The sequence below is a fragment of the Equus przewalskii genome, chromosome 3 (genome assembly GCF_037783145.1).
Source record: "Equus przewalskii isolate Varuska chromosome 3, EquPr2, whole genome shotgun sequence".
Lineage (NCBI taxonomy): Eukaryota > Metazoa > Chordata > Mammalia > Perissodactyla > Equidae > Equus > Equus przewalskii.
Genome location: NC_091833.1, coordinates 34734331 through 34751593, shown reverse-complemented (window position 1 = coordinate 34751593; position 17263 = coordinate 34734331). Strand labels below are relative to the sequence as shown.

At 54.6% G+C, this 17263-nt stretch overlaps 1 long non-coding RNA gene across 1 annotated transcript; it reads left to right on the top strand.

The window, feature by feature from the left end:
• The first annotated feature begins 567 nt into the window (after nt 1-567).
• On the top strand, nt 568-6801 carry LOC139082263 (uncharacterized). Its single transcript, XR_011538079.1, has 2 exons — nt 568-1646; nt 1677-6801. It is a non-coding gene; the product is annotated as an uncharacterized lncRNA (long non-coding RNA).
• The last annotated feature ends 10462 nt before the right edge of the window (nt 6802-17263 follow it).

The following is a 17263-nucleotide window of genomic DNA, read 5'->3' as shown; positions in this document are numbered from 1 at the left end:
CCTCCCTGAAGCCAGGCCACTCCCCACCCTTCCCAGAGGAGGAGAATTGGGGGGGACATGCCACTCAGATCTCCTTTGGGAAGGAGTGCAAGGAGTACATGAGCCACTGCAGAGGCCACACTCTCCTAGGGTCACTGCAGAGGCCACGCTGTCCTGGGCCGCGCTCTCCCGGGGCTGCTCCTAGTAGCGGCCCTAGAAAGCCTGCAGAGAGGAGCGGCCTGTCCAGTCCCCCGGAGAGCCCTCTGCAGACTTCCATGCATGTGGGGGCTCTTGCCCCGTCCTCCCTCCACTCTCTCTGGTTTCATCGAGGCTGTGACGGCTCCAGAGCCGGACCCGGAGCCTCGGCCATCTGTGCAGAAAGTCCCGGGTCCTCCATGCCAAACCCCCTTCCTGGGGCAGAGGCCGAGCGAGCGGACAGGCTTGTTTGTGTTTGATATAAGTGCTGGATTGTTCTCTCTGCCCTTGCTGGCTATTATGCGGAGGCCAGTCCTAAAATAATATTGTATTTCCTCTCTCATAATCGGGAGGGAGGACGCTCATCCGGAACAGGGCTGGGCGGGAGCTTTCGTGTGTGGGCACGGGGACTGACGCGCTGCCCCTGGCGTGGCAGACAAGAACGCAGGATCCGTGTGCGCCATGGTCCTCCACGTCCACCCGCGTTGGGGCCGGCCTGGGAGAGGGCTGCTTCTGTTGTTTAATGGCTATGTCTCTTGGAAAGCCGGTGTCTTCATCGGATTGTTTGGCACTCTGGACGGGGCTGTGAGCCCCGGACCCCAGAGACTGGAGCCAGTGACTGGCTGGCGACCAACTGCGAGTCTGGCTCACGCAGGCGTCCCAGGGAGACGATGGTGCCTGGCGCGTAGTGGGCGGCCAGCACGCACTCTGGGGGACTCAGCACAAAGAGCACTCACACGACAGCGTCTCTCTGTGGCTGCCGGTCGCTTTGCTTTGATTTCTAAGCGGCTGCTCTGCTTCCTCGCGGCGCTGGACGGAGGACACATGCCTCCTTCTGAAGTTCTCAAGGCCCTTCTGTGTCCGTCACTGCCCCACGGGTTCCAGTGCCCTGAGTGTGAGGGGCAGTGTCGTTCTTCATGGGATTCCTGGTGGGGACGAGGCACAGGCGTCAGCGCCTCAGACAGCGTTTGCATCCTAGCTGCACCCCGAGCTCCGGGACCTGGGCTGAACCTCGCCTGCGCCTTGATTTCCTCACCTGTGAAAAGGGCTCCAAATACTGACCTGGAAGCACTGCTGTGAGGATTGAGATGAACTAGCTGAGGGTCCAACGTTGACCTCAATGCGCTGTGTTACTATTATTAAAATGAAGAACGCGGATGTGGCTGGAGCTTAATAAGCTAATTTCTTTAATTTACTCCACAGACATTTGCTAAGCACCCACCATAGGCAGGCCCTATGGTAGGCACCAAGGGGACACTAAGAGGGAGATGACATGGATCTTGTCCTCAAGTGAAATAAGAAGAGGAAGGTGGGGATGGTGGTGATGATGATGGTGAAGATGATGATGGTGAAGAAGATGAGGCTGACGGTAATGGTGATGATGATAATGATGGTGATGCTGCTGCTGCTGCTGATGGTGACGATGATTATGGTGATGGTAGTGATGGTGATGATCACGGTGAGCTCATAATGTTGGTGATGGTGGGGATGATGATGGTGAGGATGATGATGGTGGGGATGATGATGGTGAGGATGATGATGGTGGGGATGATGATGATGGTGATGATGATGGTGAGGATGATGATGGTGATGATGGTGAATTATGCCTTTCCCTCCCCCCAAGATACAGCCACCTTGTAGCTGTGAATGTGACCTTATTCGGAAAAAGGGTCTTTGCAGATACAATCAAGTTAAGGATCTCCAGCTGAGATAACCCTAGGTTATTTGGGTGGGCCCTGAAGCCCAAGACTGGTGTCCTTATAAAGAAAGGCAGAGAGATTTGAGACACAGACACAGACGGAAGACCGTATGAAGACGGAGGCAGACACTGGAGTGATTCATACAAGTCAGGGGCCACCTGGAGCCCCCAGGAGCTGAAAGAGACAAGGAAGGACCCTCCGCTAGAGCCTTTGGTGGATTCATGACCCTGCGACAACTCGATTTCAGACTTTGACCTCCAGAAGGGAAAGACAGTAAATTTGTGTGGTTTTAAGCCACTCAGTCTGTGGTACTTTGTTACAGCAGCCCCAGGGAGCTGAACTAAATCCCCTGGGGAGCTTGGGAAAATCCAGAGTCCCAGGCTGCCCCAGGCCAGTTAGCAACAGAGTCTCTTAGGGTGGGGCTGGGCATCAGCATTTTCTAACACTTGCCGGGACCCAGAACTCAGCCCCTGAGGCCTAGCCAGGGCTGGGGGACCCGGGAGAGGCAGTCCTGGGGAGTTTGGAGCCGTGGGTTCTCGGCTGCGCCTGCCGCCGACTTGCTGGGTGACTTTGGGGCAACTGCCCCTTCATGGGCCTCTGCTTCTCCACTGCGCCCCGGTTCTCCACGGCACTCTCCCAGCAGCAGAGGCGTCCGGAGGGTCCCCTCTTTCAGAGCCTACAGACCACAGGTCACGCTGAGGCAGCTCGCTGAGCCCATCCTAGGCTCATCCAAGGACTCGCGTGGAGAGGGGGCAGTGGGAAAACTCCTGCCAGCCAAGAGCCCAGGGACCCCCAACCAGGGGCTTCAACCAGCCCCCCGCCTCCCACCCTGTCCCATGCTGTTCCCCCCCAGGCCTCCCCCCACTTGTTTGTAATAACGAGTGTCTTCATGATCCTAGAATAGAAGTGAGGATCCGTTCCCACACACGATGTCAGAGGCATGTCCTAGTTCAGGTGCAATGAACAGGGCCCGTGACGGACCCTCGTTGTGGCGTGTGTTCCTGTCTGTAGAATCAGTGACCGGGCAGACGCACCTGAGGGACGAGGGGGGCTTAGTGTCCGGGACAGTGTTGCCAACGAGGTGTCCCCAGGGAACAACACACTCCTGCTAAACCTCCAAAACGCACAGCGCCACCGTCTCCAGATTTGATCAGCAGTTGCATTCCTGGAAATTAAGAGTGTGTTAAAATCGAGCACGACTGATGGAGCAGAAACAGGAGCCAGGCGGAGGTTCCTGTGGAGACTTCACCTGCTCAAGATGCTCCATGGGCAGGTGGCTCGTGTGACACTTTCTCAGCCTGTGGGCCTGTGCATGGCGGACACAGAAGAGCCTGTCCCCAAAGGCCAGCAGTGCCCTCTGGGTGTTGGGACAACCTCAACACCCCAAGGGAACGGTCCCGCTGCCTCTGAGCCCCTGATGCAGCCTCCCGAGCAGGTGGCTGCCTGTCCAGGGGTCACGGCGCTCCCCCACACCTCCGCCGCTTGCCAGTCCCTCGCCAACGCCTGGAACCCTCCCTTATGATGCCCCTCCTTCAGCGGACACGGAGCTAGAGTCACCTCCCGGTGGGAAACACGCGAGCCACGTGGCTGGGGTTGTGGTCATGCCGCTGGAAGCCGTGAAGACCTCATGAGGGCCATAGTGATGGTGCCCCCAGCGCCTTCCCCAGATGGGGAGCAGCAGCTGGGAGAGGCGGGCCCGGCCGCCTGGATGGTGAAGCCCCAGACCAACCGAAACGCAGGAATGCGAGCGCCGGTTTTGGTGGGGAGGGGTCACAGGTAGACATATTTTCATTGTGAAAGAATGACAGAGCTCCCGCCGCTTGGGGGACCCCCAAGTGGTGCCTCCAGACCTCCCCACCCGCAACGTCCCTTGAGAACTGAACATTGTTGCCAAGGCCACCCTGTGTGTCCTTTTGAATTGTCGCAGCGTGCCAGTCACGGACACAGCAGCTACTCGCCCTCTGCGCAGACGGCCCTTCGTGGTCTCTGGGGGCCGGTTAGCTTTATGCCCCCACGAAAGGAGAGGCCTCTTTCCTTTGAGCACCAAACAGCTGCCCTGACGGTTCCCATTCATGGTACAAAGAGGCCAGGCAAGTCCGGAACAGTTTCAGCAACAAAATTAGTAATGACAGCAATGGATCATGACGAATAGAATAAAATAAACGTCCGTGAGTCCATATGGTATAAATCATCGCTTCAATCCATACATGGGGCGAGGCGACCCCTCTCACAGCACATGCCGAGTAGTAACCGTGGAGGGGCCGACGGGCGTGGGGAAGCGAGCTCGTCAAACGCGTAAGTAGCTATTCCTGGCAAGAATCGCGGACGGAGGCTAAAATTAGTGAGCCAAAGCAGGAGGCGTGATGCGACATTTACAAAGTCACAAAGCAGCTCCCTACAAGACACCTCATAATTACAAAGAGAAAAAAGGAGCTGACTGCCCAGAGAGCGGCACCACCTAACCCTGGTCAAAGCAGCCGCCACGGGGAGTGGGACCCAGAGGCCTCCTGTGCCCCAAGCAGGACACAGCCTCACTTCTGCAGGACTCCTGCAAACGCACGACTACAGTCTCACCGTGGAAAATGTCAAACACACATGAATCGAGGGCCGTTCTCAAAGTAACAGGCCGGCACTCCCTTCTCAAAAGCGTCGGGGTCACCAGGGACTGAGGAGGGGTCGCGGCTCGGAAGAGACCAAGGGACACGGATGGTCTGTGAAGAGACACGAGGGCACAGCCTGGGGTTCTATGATGTGACGAGTTTGGGCTTCTATTTGTCGGCACTCACTAAATGGCATCCTAAGACTATGTGTTTCACTGCAGTTAAAGTTTACCTGGGAGAAAATCAACCACAGTAACCAGATACTGCCCACTGGTTAGTGACATGCACGCCCAAGAGCCTGGGGTGATGTATGCTAAAGTCTGCGACTTATTCTGAAATGCACCCCAAAAATAAGGTGGATTGACAGGTCAATAGATGGGCAGTGAGATGATCGGGCGGGTCTAGCCAACGGCGGGGTCCAAGTGGTGGGGGTACGAGTGATCACCGTAGAATCATTTCAAGCTTTCTCGATGTGTGACCATTTTCATAATCAAATGTTGGGGAAAAAGAAGAAACAATGCAAGCTACAGAGGTAGAGAATATATTTGCAATTCGCTTTTTTTCAACAAAGAGTGGTATCCAGAAAATATTTTTGAATACTTCTAAAATCAACAAGAAAAAGACAATACCATCTTAGATGAGTGACAAAGACTTGAGCAGACACCTCACGAAAGAGGACATCTCAATGGCTCACGATGTTTGGAAGTTCTCAATGTCCCAGTCAAGAGTGAAATGTCGGTGAAATACGATGTGTCCCTTCACACACAAACTGGAAGGACCATGGTGAAAAAATCACCACACAGAGCATAAGCACAGAGATCACAAACGTGGGCCAGGAGACAGAGCCGCTGGAAGGCTCAGGCATGGGCGGACGTGTAACTTGCTACAAAGAGGCTGTACGTGTGTTTGGCGGCGTCTAAGAGGGCTGAGTGTACGCCCATCCGATGACCTAGCAATTCTACTTCTGGGGACAGTCCCTACAGAAATGGGTGGACTGATGTACACCACAGCTATGTTCAAGCTTGTTCATAGTGGTGAAAGTCCCAAATTGGAAAGAACCGGAATCTTACCAATGGCAGAACAGACAATAGAATGGTGCTTTCTCACAACAGGATGTGACACACCCAAGATGTGGGTGAATCTCAGAGACATAATGTTGGTTAAAAAGAAAAGCCAGAGGGTCTGGCCTGGTGGCATAGTGGTGAGGTTCGCACACTCTGCTTTGATGGCCTGGGCTCGTGGGTTCAGATCCCAGGCATGGATCTCCACCCACTCATCAGCCATGCTGCGGCGCAGTCCCACATACAAAATAGAGGAAGATTGGCACAGACGTTAGCTCAGGGCCACTCTTCCCCAACAATAACAACAACAGCAAAGTCAAACACAAGAGTACATTCTGAATGCTCCCATGTACAGAAAATTCAAAATCAGGAGCTGCCCTCTGGCCATGGGGGGCAGACGGTAGGCGCTAGTCGGCACCTCCCGGGAGGGTCCTGGCTGGGAGGATCCGGTGCTGGAAGGTCTGGATCTGGGTGGGTGCTACCTGGGGGGTTGGGTGGGTTCACTCTGCAAATGTTCAGGCTGTGCAGTTTTCTTTATGTAAACGGTTCTATGATATTCCTACAGGAAACACGCGCCCACCCTGCTGAGGGCTTATTTCATGGTGCTCGGCCGGAGGTGGGTCCCCAGAGGCCGGGTGGGAAGGCCAGGCCTGCCCCGGAGCATGGACCTTCCAGCTGGTGGGGTCTTGGAGGTCGGAGGTCTGAGCCCCCGCGCCCTGGGGAGACCAGGCCGGGCCTGTTTACTTAGCTGGGCGCCTCACAACGCCTGCTCTGTTCTTCCTGGGCTGACGTCACGCTGTGGGGCTGGGGCAGGGCAATGGCTCATGGAGGAGATGGCCCCATGCACAGGACTGAGCCCGCCCTGCCAGGAGCTGGGCCGGCCGGCAGCCAGACCTCAGCCCAGTGCGCACGTGTGGCTCCTCGTTGCCCTCAACCCCGCTCCGGGCTGCAGTTTCCTCCGAGGCCAAATGAATGTTTCGGCAAAGTCTGCTGCGCTGGGCAGCCGACGAGGGATAGAGGAGACTTGGGAGACGGCAGCCTCTCGCTTCCGCCATCTGCTTCTGCAGACTCTGGGTCCTGGCCGCCCTCTCCCTCCTGCCCCCCTTGTCTACACCTCCGGGCCTGAGTCACTCACTTAATAACCGCCATAGTTTGGGAAACATTTAAAGCATGCTGCACACTCTTTCATTGCATGAGCAACAAAAGGATTAATTGGATCATGATCCCCATAAATGTGGATGAGAAATAAAATGACTCTGCACAGCCTCGAAATAGACTTGGCATGCTTTTAAGCCGGGTTGTAGTAAACTCAAACCAAACCCGTCCATTCCTTTCCCGCCTCAGCTACACCTCCGAGCCCGGCGCCACCAAGTGCTCCACGCAAAGCTGGCCGCAGACCCCGGGGCTGAGAGGCTCATGGTCAGCCTTCCACTCCCGGCTGCTGCCACAGAGGCTCAGGGACAGGCAGGGCCCCTGGGCTCAGGGCTCAGGGCTCAGGGCTCAGGGCTCAGGGCTGGGCGCAGACTTGCCCCTACGCCTCCCCATGTTCCCGGGGGGCCATTTCCCACGCTCGGGGTCTGGGTGCCTGGTAGGGGAGAGAGGAGTGTGCTGGCACCGGCAGCGGTTGTGCTCAGGCTGCAGTGGCAGCGGGACCCGCCTCTGGTGGTTTTGAAAGCCCCTCACAACCTCTGGTCTTCACACCCCACCTGTCTTACAGCCAAAGGCTGCCAGAGGGGACGGCAAGTGGGGAGGAGTGGGACGAGCCAGGCCTCACATCCCGTGCTCCCTCACCACCCTGGGCTGCGTTCTCTGTCCCAGAAGGAGCACAGGGCTGTCCCCTGGTGCCCCTCTCTCGGACCGGGGACATACCACAGCCTTCCCCACCTGCCAACTGCCAGGAGAGGGCAGCCTGGGGAGCTCCCGGCCACCAGGAGCAGCCCCGCCCAAGGCTGCGAGGGCATCTGCAGCGGAGGCTGCAGGGCGCCCATATCTCCTCCCAAGTGTGGCCTGGGTGCCCACCATGTGAGGGGTGCTGAGAACCACAGCTCCAGCCCCATCACACGGCCTAGTGAACTGAGCTTCCAGAAGATTCTTTGGTGCTTGCTCAAGCCTACACAGCTACTAGCAAGAGAGTGGGCAGTCAGCACATATCTGCTGACCCATGGCCTGGGACTTCTTGCTCCATCTCCGCTGAGTCGGATGTGGCTCCTGCACGGAGGAGATTCCTTGACTGCAGACAGGGATACTGCCCAGCTGTCCCAGGACCAGCCCACGGCACGTGGGGCTGGGTCAGGGCTGCGAGGCCATGGAGCAGAGTGGCAGCTCCCTTCTGCCATGTGGCCTTCTGCCTTAACCCGCCACTCCTTGACTTGTCCATCCGCAAGATTCTGATCTGGATTCACTGGCAGCTGGCAGAAAATGATGATGATCATGACAAGACTATTTGTGTGTGTACACAGGTACACACATACATAGGAACACCAGCACACACACACACAGGTACACACGCAAATCCACACGGGTAGATACACACACAGGTACACGCACACACAATCAAGAGCAGCATTTCCCAGGGCAGAGGCTGGTTGCGTGGAATCCTGACACGGCTACACACGGGGGCTGGGCTTATGTCCTCTTCCCCGGAAGTGTGCTGTGGCTCAGAGAGCTTAAGCACACTGCATCACACGGAACTGGGGATCTGACCGCGGAGCCTCTGACCCCCACCAATCCACTCTGACCTCCGACCTCTGACCCACAGCTCCCACACTGACCCCAGTAGACTAGCAGGGTAGGCACAGGTCCTGGGGGCCTTGGAGGCCCCCTGTACTCCAGGGAGAAGCCCCGCTGGGGGAATGCAGCCACGGGCCAAGTGAGCGAGGGAATCGGGCATGTGGATCTCATTTTGGTGAAAACACACAGAGGTAGAAAAATGGAGTGGCGGAGGGCCTGGCAGTCGACTTTGCTGACATTTAAAAGAGATGATGAAGACCAGGGGGCCCGGCTGGCACAGCGCTCTCCATCCTGAGAGGCTCGGGTGACATGGCCTCGCCTGGAAGGATCACCAGAGACCCCGCAAGGCACAGGCTTTTCCTGAGCCCCTCCTTTGCCAGCCCTTGTGGAGGCCCCACCGGCAGGGGGTGACGGTGCCTGCCCGAGGCTGACCCGCCAGGAAGCCATGGTGACGGTGTGTCTGCAGCCCAAGGTCCGGTCCTCGTCCTCCCCGGGGACTTCCTGCAGGCCCTGCAGGTCCTGCCCAACACCTCTTCTGGGTCCCCTCCCGTGAGTCCCACGGCTCCTGCTCCTGGCTCTGCCAAGCAGTCACCATGCTGCAGAGGCCAGGCCCCAGGTCTCCTCTGCACGACTCCTTGCCCCCCAGGGTGGGCCTGTCTGGGCCTCCTCGGGCCTCCCATGGCTTCTGGAAATGCCATCCTCTCGTGGGACAGACTTCCGCCCGTGGACGGCAGCTGGGCTGACCTGAATGCCCTCTCCGTGATTGGAGGCCTGGCCTCAGTTTCCCCACCTGTGAAGTGGGTTTTGCGGCAGAACCACCATGGGCTGGCTGTGGGCCAGGAGGGCTTATGCACGGGGCTGTTGGCAGCTCCCACCGAGGGTACAGGAACCCGAGTCATGGACGGTCTTCTCGTATTCAGCTCAGTCCCACAGGCCGGTACAGAGCCAATGGGAAGATGGACGCCAAGCTGCTTCGTCCACAAGAATGGCTGGACATGGGGAGCGACCGGGGCTGCAGAGATCAGAGCCAGAGGTTACTGCAAGGAACCCATGTTGAGTTTCTGTGTTGTGCAGCAGAGGGAACCAGGTCACAGAGGTTAGGGGTTGCTCAGGGTCACACTGCTGGGGGCGGGGATAAGCAGACTGCCCAGCTCTGGGCAGCTGTGGGCTGTGGCAGTGTAGGTCTGCCCCATGCATTCCATGAAAGAAGCATGATGGTCCCATTTCACAGCTGAGAAACTGAGGCTTATTGGTGCCGAGTGGTCAGCAGCTCCCCAGGTGGGCCCGGGTGGACCTGGCATCTAGTTCTGTCCAGCGGCCTGCACTCATGCCCATCCTCAGCCCCCCTGAGACCTACGGAAACAGGGCTGCGTGTCCACATTCCCTGCATGTCAGCTGGGGAGACACGAGCCAGAGGAGATAAGCAGGACGGAGCCGAGGACAGGAAAGTCTTTCCAGGCCCCGGGGGCCCTCCACTCAGGACCCCCGGACTTGACTCATCTCCAGCTGTTCCCTGGCAACACCCCGCTTTGATCTCAGCTGCCCATCAAATCTGGGAACATAAGAACTAAGAGGCCCCCTTTGAGGCCGACAGAGGTGGTTCTAGGACACGCAGAAGGAGGTACTGTTTCACTGGCTGTGGGGGAGCTTCGGGAACCTGGTCTCCCTGGGAGGCCGTTCAGGCCGAAAATAGAAATTAAATTCAAGGAGGCTGAGATAAATCAGTGCACGATAATAACAGCCGCTGTTTCCTTTGTGCCAACGGGCCAGGCACGGTGCAAAGCCCTGCACATGCATCCTCTTACTCACTCCTCAAAACATTGCTCTCAAGGAGGTTTCATTATCCACCGGATGAGGGAAAGCCAGGTGTGGATGGCTGGTCAGTGGCAAAACAACGGCTTGATCTGGCTCCTTCTGATTCCAGACACTCAGCTTGGAACCACTGTGTGGGCTGCCGGCACCCCTAGTCCACGCTCGCACCAACCCCTCCATTCCAGACTCTGCATAGTGGGCTCCAGAGCATACCCGGAGAGCTGCCGGGAGGCTGGGCATCAGCAGCCTTCTCTCTCCTTTGCCCCCCAGGGGACCTGTGCACGTAGATTCGGATGTGCAAGTCCTGCAGTCCTTGTACAGAGCTCTGGGTTCCCATGTGTCCCTCCCTTAGGGCTGACTTTCTCCCCATAGAAGAGAACTTTTTGGATTGGGGGGGGCATCACAGGGAGCTGTCTTGGTTTTTGACTCCTTCATTCAATCCACTCATTCAACAGCTGGATCCATAGTGTCCATTGAGCGCTACTGCGTGCCAGGCGATGCCCTCGAGGTGCTCAGAACGGCTCAGAAGGAAGGAAATAACAAAGAGCAGAGCAGATCAGAAATAAGTGAAGTAGAGACTAGAAAGGCAACAGAAAAGATCAACAAAACTAAGAGTTGGTTTTTTGAAGTGATAAACAAAATTGACAAACCTTTAGCTAGATTAAGAAAAAAAGAAAGAAAACTCAAATAAAATCAGAAATGAAAGAGGAGACATTACAACTGATACCACAGAAATACAAATGATCATAAGAGATGGTTGTGAACAATTATATGTCTACAAATTGGACGAACTAGAAGAAATGAGTAAATTCCTAGAAACATACAACCTACCAAGACTGAATCAGGAAGAAATAGAAAACCTGAACAAACTAATAATGAGTAAGAAGATTAATAAAAAAACCTCCCAACATAGAGAAGCTCAGGACCAGACGGCTTCACTGGTGAATTCTATCAAACATTTAAAGAATTTAATACCATTTCTTCTCAACTATTCCAAAAAATTGAAGAGAAGGGAATATTCCCCAACTCATTTACAAGGCCAGCATCACCCTGATGCCAAAACCAGACAAGGACACCAGGAGAAGAGAACACCACAGGCCCATATCCCTGATGGATACATATAGATGCAAAAATTCTCACCCAAATATGAGCACACCAAATCCAACAGCACATTAAAGGGAGCATACACCATGATCAAGGGGGATTTATCCCTGGGATGCAAGGGTGGTTCAATATACCCAAATCACTCAATGTGATACACCACATTAGCAAATGAAGGATAAAAATCACACAATCATCTCAATAGATGCAGAAAAGGCATTTGACAAAACTAAAATTCCTTTCATGATAAAAATACTCAGCAAATTAGGTATAGAAGAATGTACCTCAACATAATAAAGGCCATATATGACAAACTCACAGATAACATCAGATGCAATGGTGAAAAACTGAAAGCTTTTCCTTCAAGATCAGAAACAAGACAACGGTGCCCACTCTCCCCACTTCTGTTCAATACAGTGTTAGAGGTCCTAGCCGGAGCAATAAGGCAAGAAAAAGAAATAAAAGTCATTAAAATTGGAAAAGAAGAAGTAAAATTTTCTCTGTGTACATATGACATGATCTTATATGTAGAAAATCCTAAAGGCTCCACCAAAAAACTAGAGAACCAGTAGACAAATTCAGTAAAGTTGCAGGATACAAAGTTAACATACAAATATCAGTTGCATTTATATACACTGACAGCAAAGCATCTGAAAAAGAAATTACAAAAACAGCCCCATTTACAGTAGCATCAAAAAGAAGGAAATGCTTGGGAATAAATTTAACCAAGGAGGGAAAGCTCCGTACACTGAAAACTATAAAACATCAGAGAAAGAAATCGAAGACACAGATAATTGGAAAGACATCCTATGTCCGTGGATTGGAAGAATTAATATTGTTAAGATACCCACACTGCCCAAAGCAATCTACAGACTCAATGCAATTCCTAGCAAAATTCCACTGGCATCTTTTGCGGGAATAGAAAAAGCAATCCTAAACTTTGTATGGAACCATAAAAGACCCCAAATTCAAAGGAACCATGAAAAAGAAGAACAAAGTTGGAGGCATCATTCTTCCTGATTTCGACCTATGTTACAAAGCTATAGTAATCAAAACAGTATAGTACTGACATAAAAACAGACACATAGATCAACGGAACAGAACAGAAGGCCCAGAAATAAACCCATGCATATATGGTCCAGTAATCTTTGACAAGGGCACCAATAACATATAATGGGAAAAAGATAGTCTCTCCAATAAACAGTGTTGGGAAAACTAGACAGCTACAAGCAAAAGAATGAAATTGGACCCCTATCTACACGATATGCAAAAATTAACTCAAAATGGGTGAAAGACTTAAATACAAGACATGAAACCATTAAAATCCTAGAAGAAAACATAGGAGAAAAGTTTCTTGACATCAGCCTTGGCGATGATGTTTTGGATCTGACATCAAAAGCCCAGGCGACAAAAGCAAAAATAAACAAGCGGGACCACATGCAACTAGAAATCTTCTGCACAGCAAAGGAAACCATCAGCAAAATGGAAAGGCGATCCACGGAGCGGGAGGAAACATCTGCAACCGTCCATCTGATAAGAGGTTGACACCCAAAGTATAGAAGGAATTCACAAAACTCAATATCAAAAAAAGAAATAACCTGGTTAACAAATGGGTAAAGGACCTGATCAGACATTTTTCTGAGGAAGACATACAAATAGCCAACAGGTGCATGAAAAAGTGCTCAATATCACTGATTATCAGAGAAACGCAAATCAAAACCATAGTGAGATGTCATCTCCCACCTGTCAGAATGGCTGTTATCAGAAAGACAAGAGGTGACAAGTGTTGGGGAGGATGTGCAGAGAAGGGAATCCTGTGCACCATCAGTGGGAGGGTAAGTTGGAGCAGCCACTGTGGACAGCAATATGTAGCTTCCTCAAAAAGTTCAAAATAGAACCACCGTGTGATCCAGCAATCCTGCTTCCACGTATATATTCAATGGCAATGGAAACAGGATCTTGAAGAGATGTTTGTGCCCCCACGGTCATTGCAGCATTTTTCTCAATAGCTAAGACAGGGAAACAACCTAAGTGTCTGTTGACGGATGAATGGATAAAGAAGATGTAATCTGTACACACACACACACACACACACACACACAGGAATATTATTCAGCCATAAAAAAGGACATCCTGCCATTTGCTGTTGCCATACCTGGATGAACCTGGAGGGCCTCATGCTAAGTGAAATGAGCCAGATACAGAAGGACAAACGCTGTTTGATCTCACTAAGACTTGTAATCTGAACAGTCAGCTTGTGTCCGCAGTGCCCTGGTGTCGGCAGGGGCCGCAGGTGGAGGAGATGGGCAGAGGCTGGTCAAGTGGTCCAAACTGCCAGTTACAAGATGCGTACGTTCTGGGATCTAACGTCAGCAAGGCAAGCAGAGTTAACAGCACTGCATCACACTCGGAAGTTCTGAGAGAGCAGGTCTTAAATGTTCTCCCTACACAAAGAAAAGGCAACTGCGAGGTGACAGACGGGTTCATTGGAAGCGTCATTTCACAGTGTATACGTATGTCAAAATGTTCTCTTATAGACCTTAAACACATTCATGACTATTTGTCAATCACGCCTTAACAAAGATGAAAAACTGCTGGGAGCACAGCCCCAGCCGACCGCCCCGTCCCTGATCCCGCGTCCCTCCATTCTGGGAGGGCGGAGCCCGAGCAAGCAGACAAAGCACTCGGGGTGGCGTTGGTTCCGTGGCTGCCGTAAGCAATTCCCACAAACTGTGCGGCTCAACACAGCAGACACGTATCGTCTCCCACTTCCAGCAGCCAACGTCCAATGTCAGGGGGGTGGGAGGGCCTCCCTCCCTCCTTCCTGCCTCAGCCAGCTCCTGGGGGCCCGGGTGTCCCCAGCTGTGGCGGCATTCCTCCGTCTCAGCTCGGTCTTCACACGGCCTCGTCCCTGCACCTCTCTGTCCTCTCCTCTCGTAAGGACACCAGTCCCTGGACTTAGGGCCCGCCCTAACCTAACATGACCTCATTCTGATCCTTAACTGATTACATCTGCAAAAACTCTATTTCCAAATAAGGTCATCTGCACTGGTTCTGGGTAGACGTGAATCTTTGAAGGACGCTATTCAATCCACTACAGGTGACAAGTGCTACAAAGAAAGATGACTCAGGAAAGGGGCTATAGTGACCGGTAGGGGGACTGCTTTAGATGGGGTAGGCAGGGAAGGCCTCTCCGAGAAGGCAGCTTTGCACTGAGGCGTGAGAGCGAGGAGAGTGTGAGCCCTGTGGAGGGCATAGCCTGTGCAAAGGCCCTGAGGCAGAACTTGATGGTTGCTTAGTGCCATGAGAAGGAGGCCAGTAGAGGACTGATGGGGAGGAGGCAGGTGCCAGGTCGAGGGGCTTCCTTGGTCACAGGCATGAGAGGAATATTGGCCTGTACCCTGAGCGAGGAGGGGAGAAGCCGTCCGTGGTTTCTGACCAAAGAAAAACCCCATGGACTTGCCTTTTCAAAGGTCAGGATCCCTGTGGCTTCCCGTGAAGCTACTGGGAGTGTAGCGTCCTGAACAGGAGACCAGGGGCCCCGGAAAGCTCTCTCTGCATGAGATTTGGGGCCTTGAGCACGAACACCGTCAGCCTGACTATTTGCTGGGAGACACGGCAATGCCCGGCCATTCCCATCCTCTCCCAAAGCTGCTGGACTTCCCGCTTCTCAGCAGGCCTCCTTCCCTCTCTGCGGGACTCAGGTGGCCTGGCCGGAAGCCCAGCTCCTTCTTCAGCTCCTCCAGCCCGTCAGACGGCTGCCGGGGATCCCCGAGCCCCCGGGTCCCAAGGCCAGAGAGCAGCGTCCGTCTATCTTCTCCAGGATGGGCTGGCACTCGGCCCGCAGCTGCCCAGGCCCTCAGCCTGATGGGGATGCGCAGTGGACAAGAGCCACTTTATTACTGTGGCACGCGTGACGCATGTGCGACGTTTCCTATCACAACCATTTGGAAAGTGCACAATCCAGTGGTCTTAAGCACATTCACAGTGTTGTGTACTCATTACCTCTATCTGGTTCCAGAACATTTTTATCACCTCAGAAGGACCCTTTGAACCCATTGGCAGTCACCCCTAATCTCGCCTCCCTCCACTCCTGAGGATTTGCCGGTTCTGATCATTTCCTCTGACCGGCAGCAACACCATGGGGCCTTGGTGCCGGCTGCTTCCTTGGCACAGGGTTTGGCGGCTCCTCATGTCGCAGTGAGTGTCAGAGACTTGCTCCTTCTTATGCCAAGTGACACCCGCTGCACGGGGGCATCACACTGTTTACGTGGCATCCAGCATATGACCCCGTTTGGAAGCCCACCTGTGGACGTCAGCATGGGGCTTGCAACCGAGCATCTCTCACCAACACAGACGAGCAAGATGGCTGAGAGGGGTGGGCTGGGCAGCCCCCGGGCACTGGGCCAGGACCTCAGGGCGGGCCCGCCTCTCAGCTCCCTGGTGGAGGCCCCCCCGACAGACCCCTGTCTCCAGCCAGGTGGCTGCATGGGGTGGGCCCTCCTGGAGGGCTGTGGCCGGCACAAAGCAGCCCTCTGGGCTCCGCGGATGGTGACCCGGCATCAGAGTGCACCTCGGCCTTTCTCAGGGCTGCCAGCACATCACAGCCACCATCTGCAGGCACGGGCCCCGGGGTCTGGCCTTCCCGAGGCCTGTCCTTTGATGGAAGTTTTCTGGACAACAGCCCTAAGACCTGGGGAGGGAGCCAAGGGGCCGAGGAGCCCAGAGCTGTGGGAAATCTGCATTGTCGCCCCCACTTCACGGATGGGGCCACTGAGGCCCAGAGCCGCGTGGGGACGTGCTAACCGGCGCCCGACACTCCATTTGGGAGGGATGGCCACCTGTGTCTGTGGCTCCCCCTTCTCTGTCGCACGAGACTGTCAGGCCCGCCAGTCGGCCCAAGGGTGTGCTGGCTCCTGGAGAGGCTGTGTGGACCAGCGCTGGTCAGTCTCTCCTCTGAGCGCCCAGCACGAGGGCCTCACTGAACCCCGCCTCCGAGAGGGGTGGGCTGCTGCCTCCCCACTGATGACAAGGAGCCAGGGCCCAGCAAGCTCTCCCACATGCCCAAGGTCACACAGCCATGGTGGGGTTGCATGAGGTTCTGATGGAGCTGTGACAAATTGCCACGTAGGTGGCTAAAAACAGTGCACACTCATTCTCTCATGGCTCCGGAGTCAGAAGTCCAAAACCAGCCTCACTGATGTGGCGAACGCCCGGTATGGGCCGGGCTGGCTCCTCCCCGGGGCTCCCGGGGAATCTGCTCCTTTGCCTTTTCCAGTGTCTGGAGGCGCCTGCAGTCCTTGGCTCGTGGCCCCACGTCACTCTCACCTGTTTCTGTCGTCACATCTCCTCTTCTCGCCCTGACCTCTGCCTTTCCCTCACAAGGACCCCGTGAGGACCCTGGGCTCACCCGGATAAGCCAGATCGTCTGCTGTCTCAAGGTGCTTCATTTAGTCACCTCTGCAACATCCCTTTGCCATGCGAGGTCATACAGGTTCTAGAATTAGGATGTGGACGCCTTTGGGGCCATTATTCTGCTGCGCACAGAAAACTTGGCCTTGACCTCAGGCTGCTCGGCCTCCAGGTGGCCACCTTACAGAAGGGGAAACTGAGCTTTCCAGTTGCCCAGCAGGTGAATGGCCAGCTGAGGCCAGAGCGGTGGGGAGCTGCTTGCCCTCCCTGAGTGCTGCTGGTGGTCGGGGGGGTGCCTAGGCCTGCCCTGGGATACGTGAATGGGCGCTGGAGCCCACGTTGGGTCCTGCCCAGGTCCTCAGGTGCAAGGGGAGGGCGATGGGGGATCTGGGGAGGTGGGCGGGGCGGGACAGTGGGAGCTGGCAGGGAGGCCGCCCTCGGCTCGAGAGCCGCAGAGTCCAATTTAGAGGGGCCGTCGCTGGCTCTCTTCTCTGTAAATGTGGAAAGTATTTTTCCTTCAGTAACTGAAGCAGCTCTGTGTTTATACCATCAGCCCCTAAGGTGAGGGCACTGGGAGGGAACAATCTGGAATATGGCGCTTGCTGTGGAGAGGCTGGCTGCTGAGAGGACGCCCCGCTGGCTTCTGTGATTGGGGACCCTCTGAGGAGCAGGA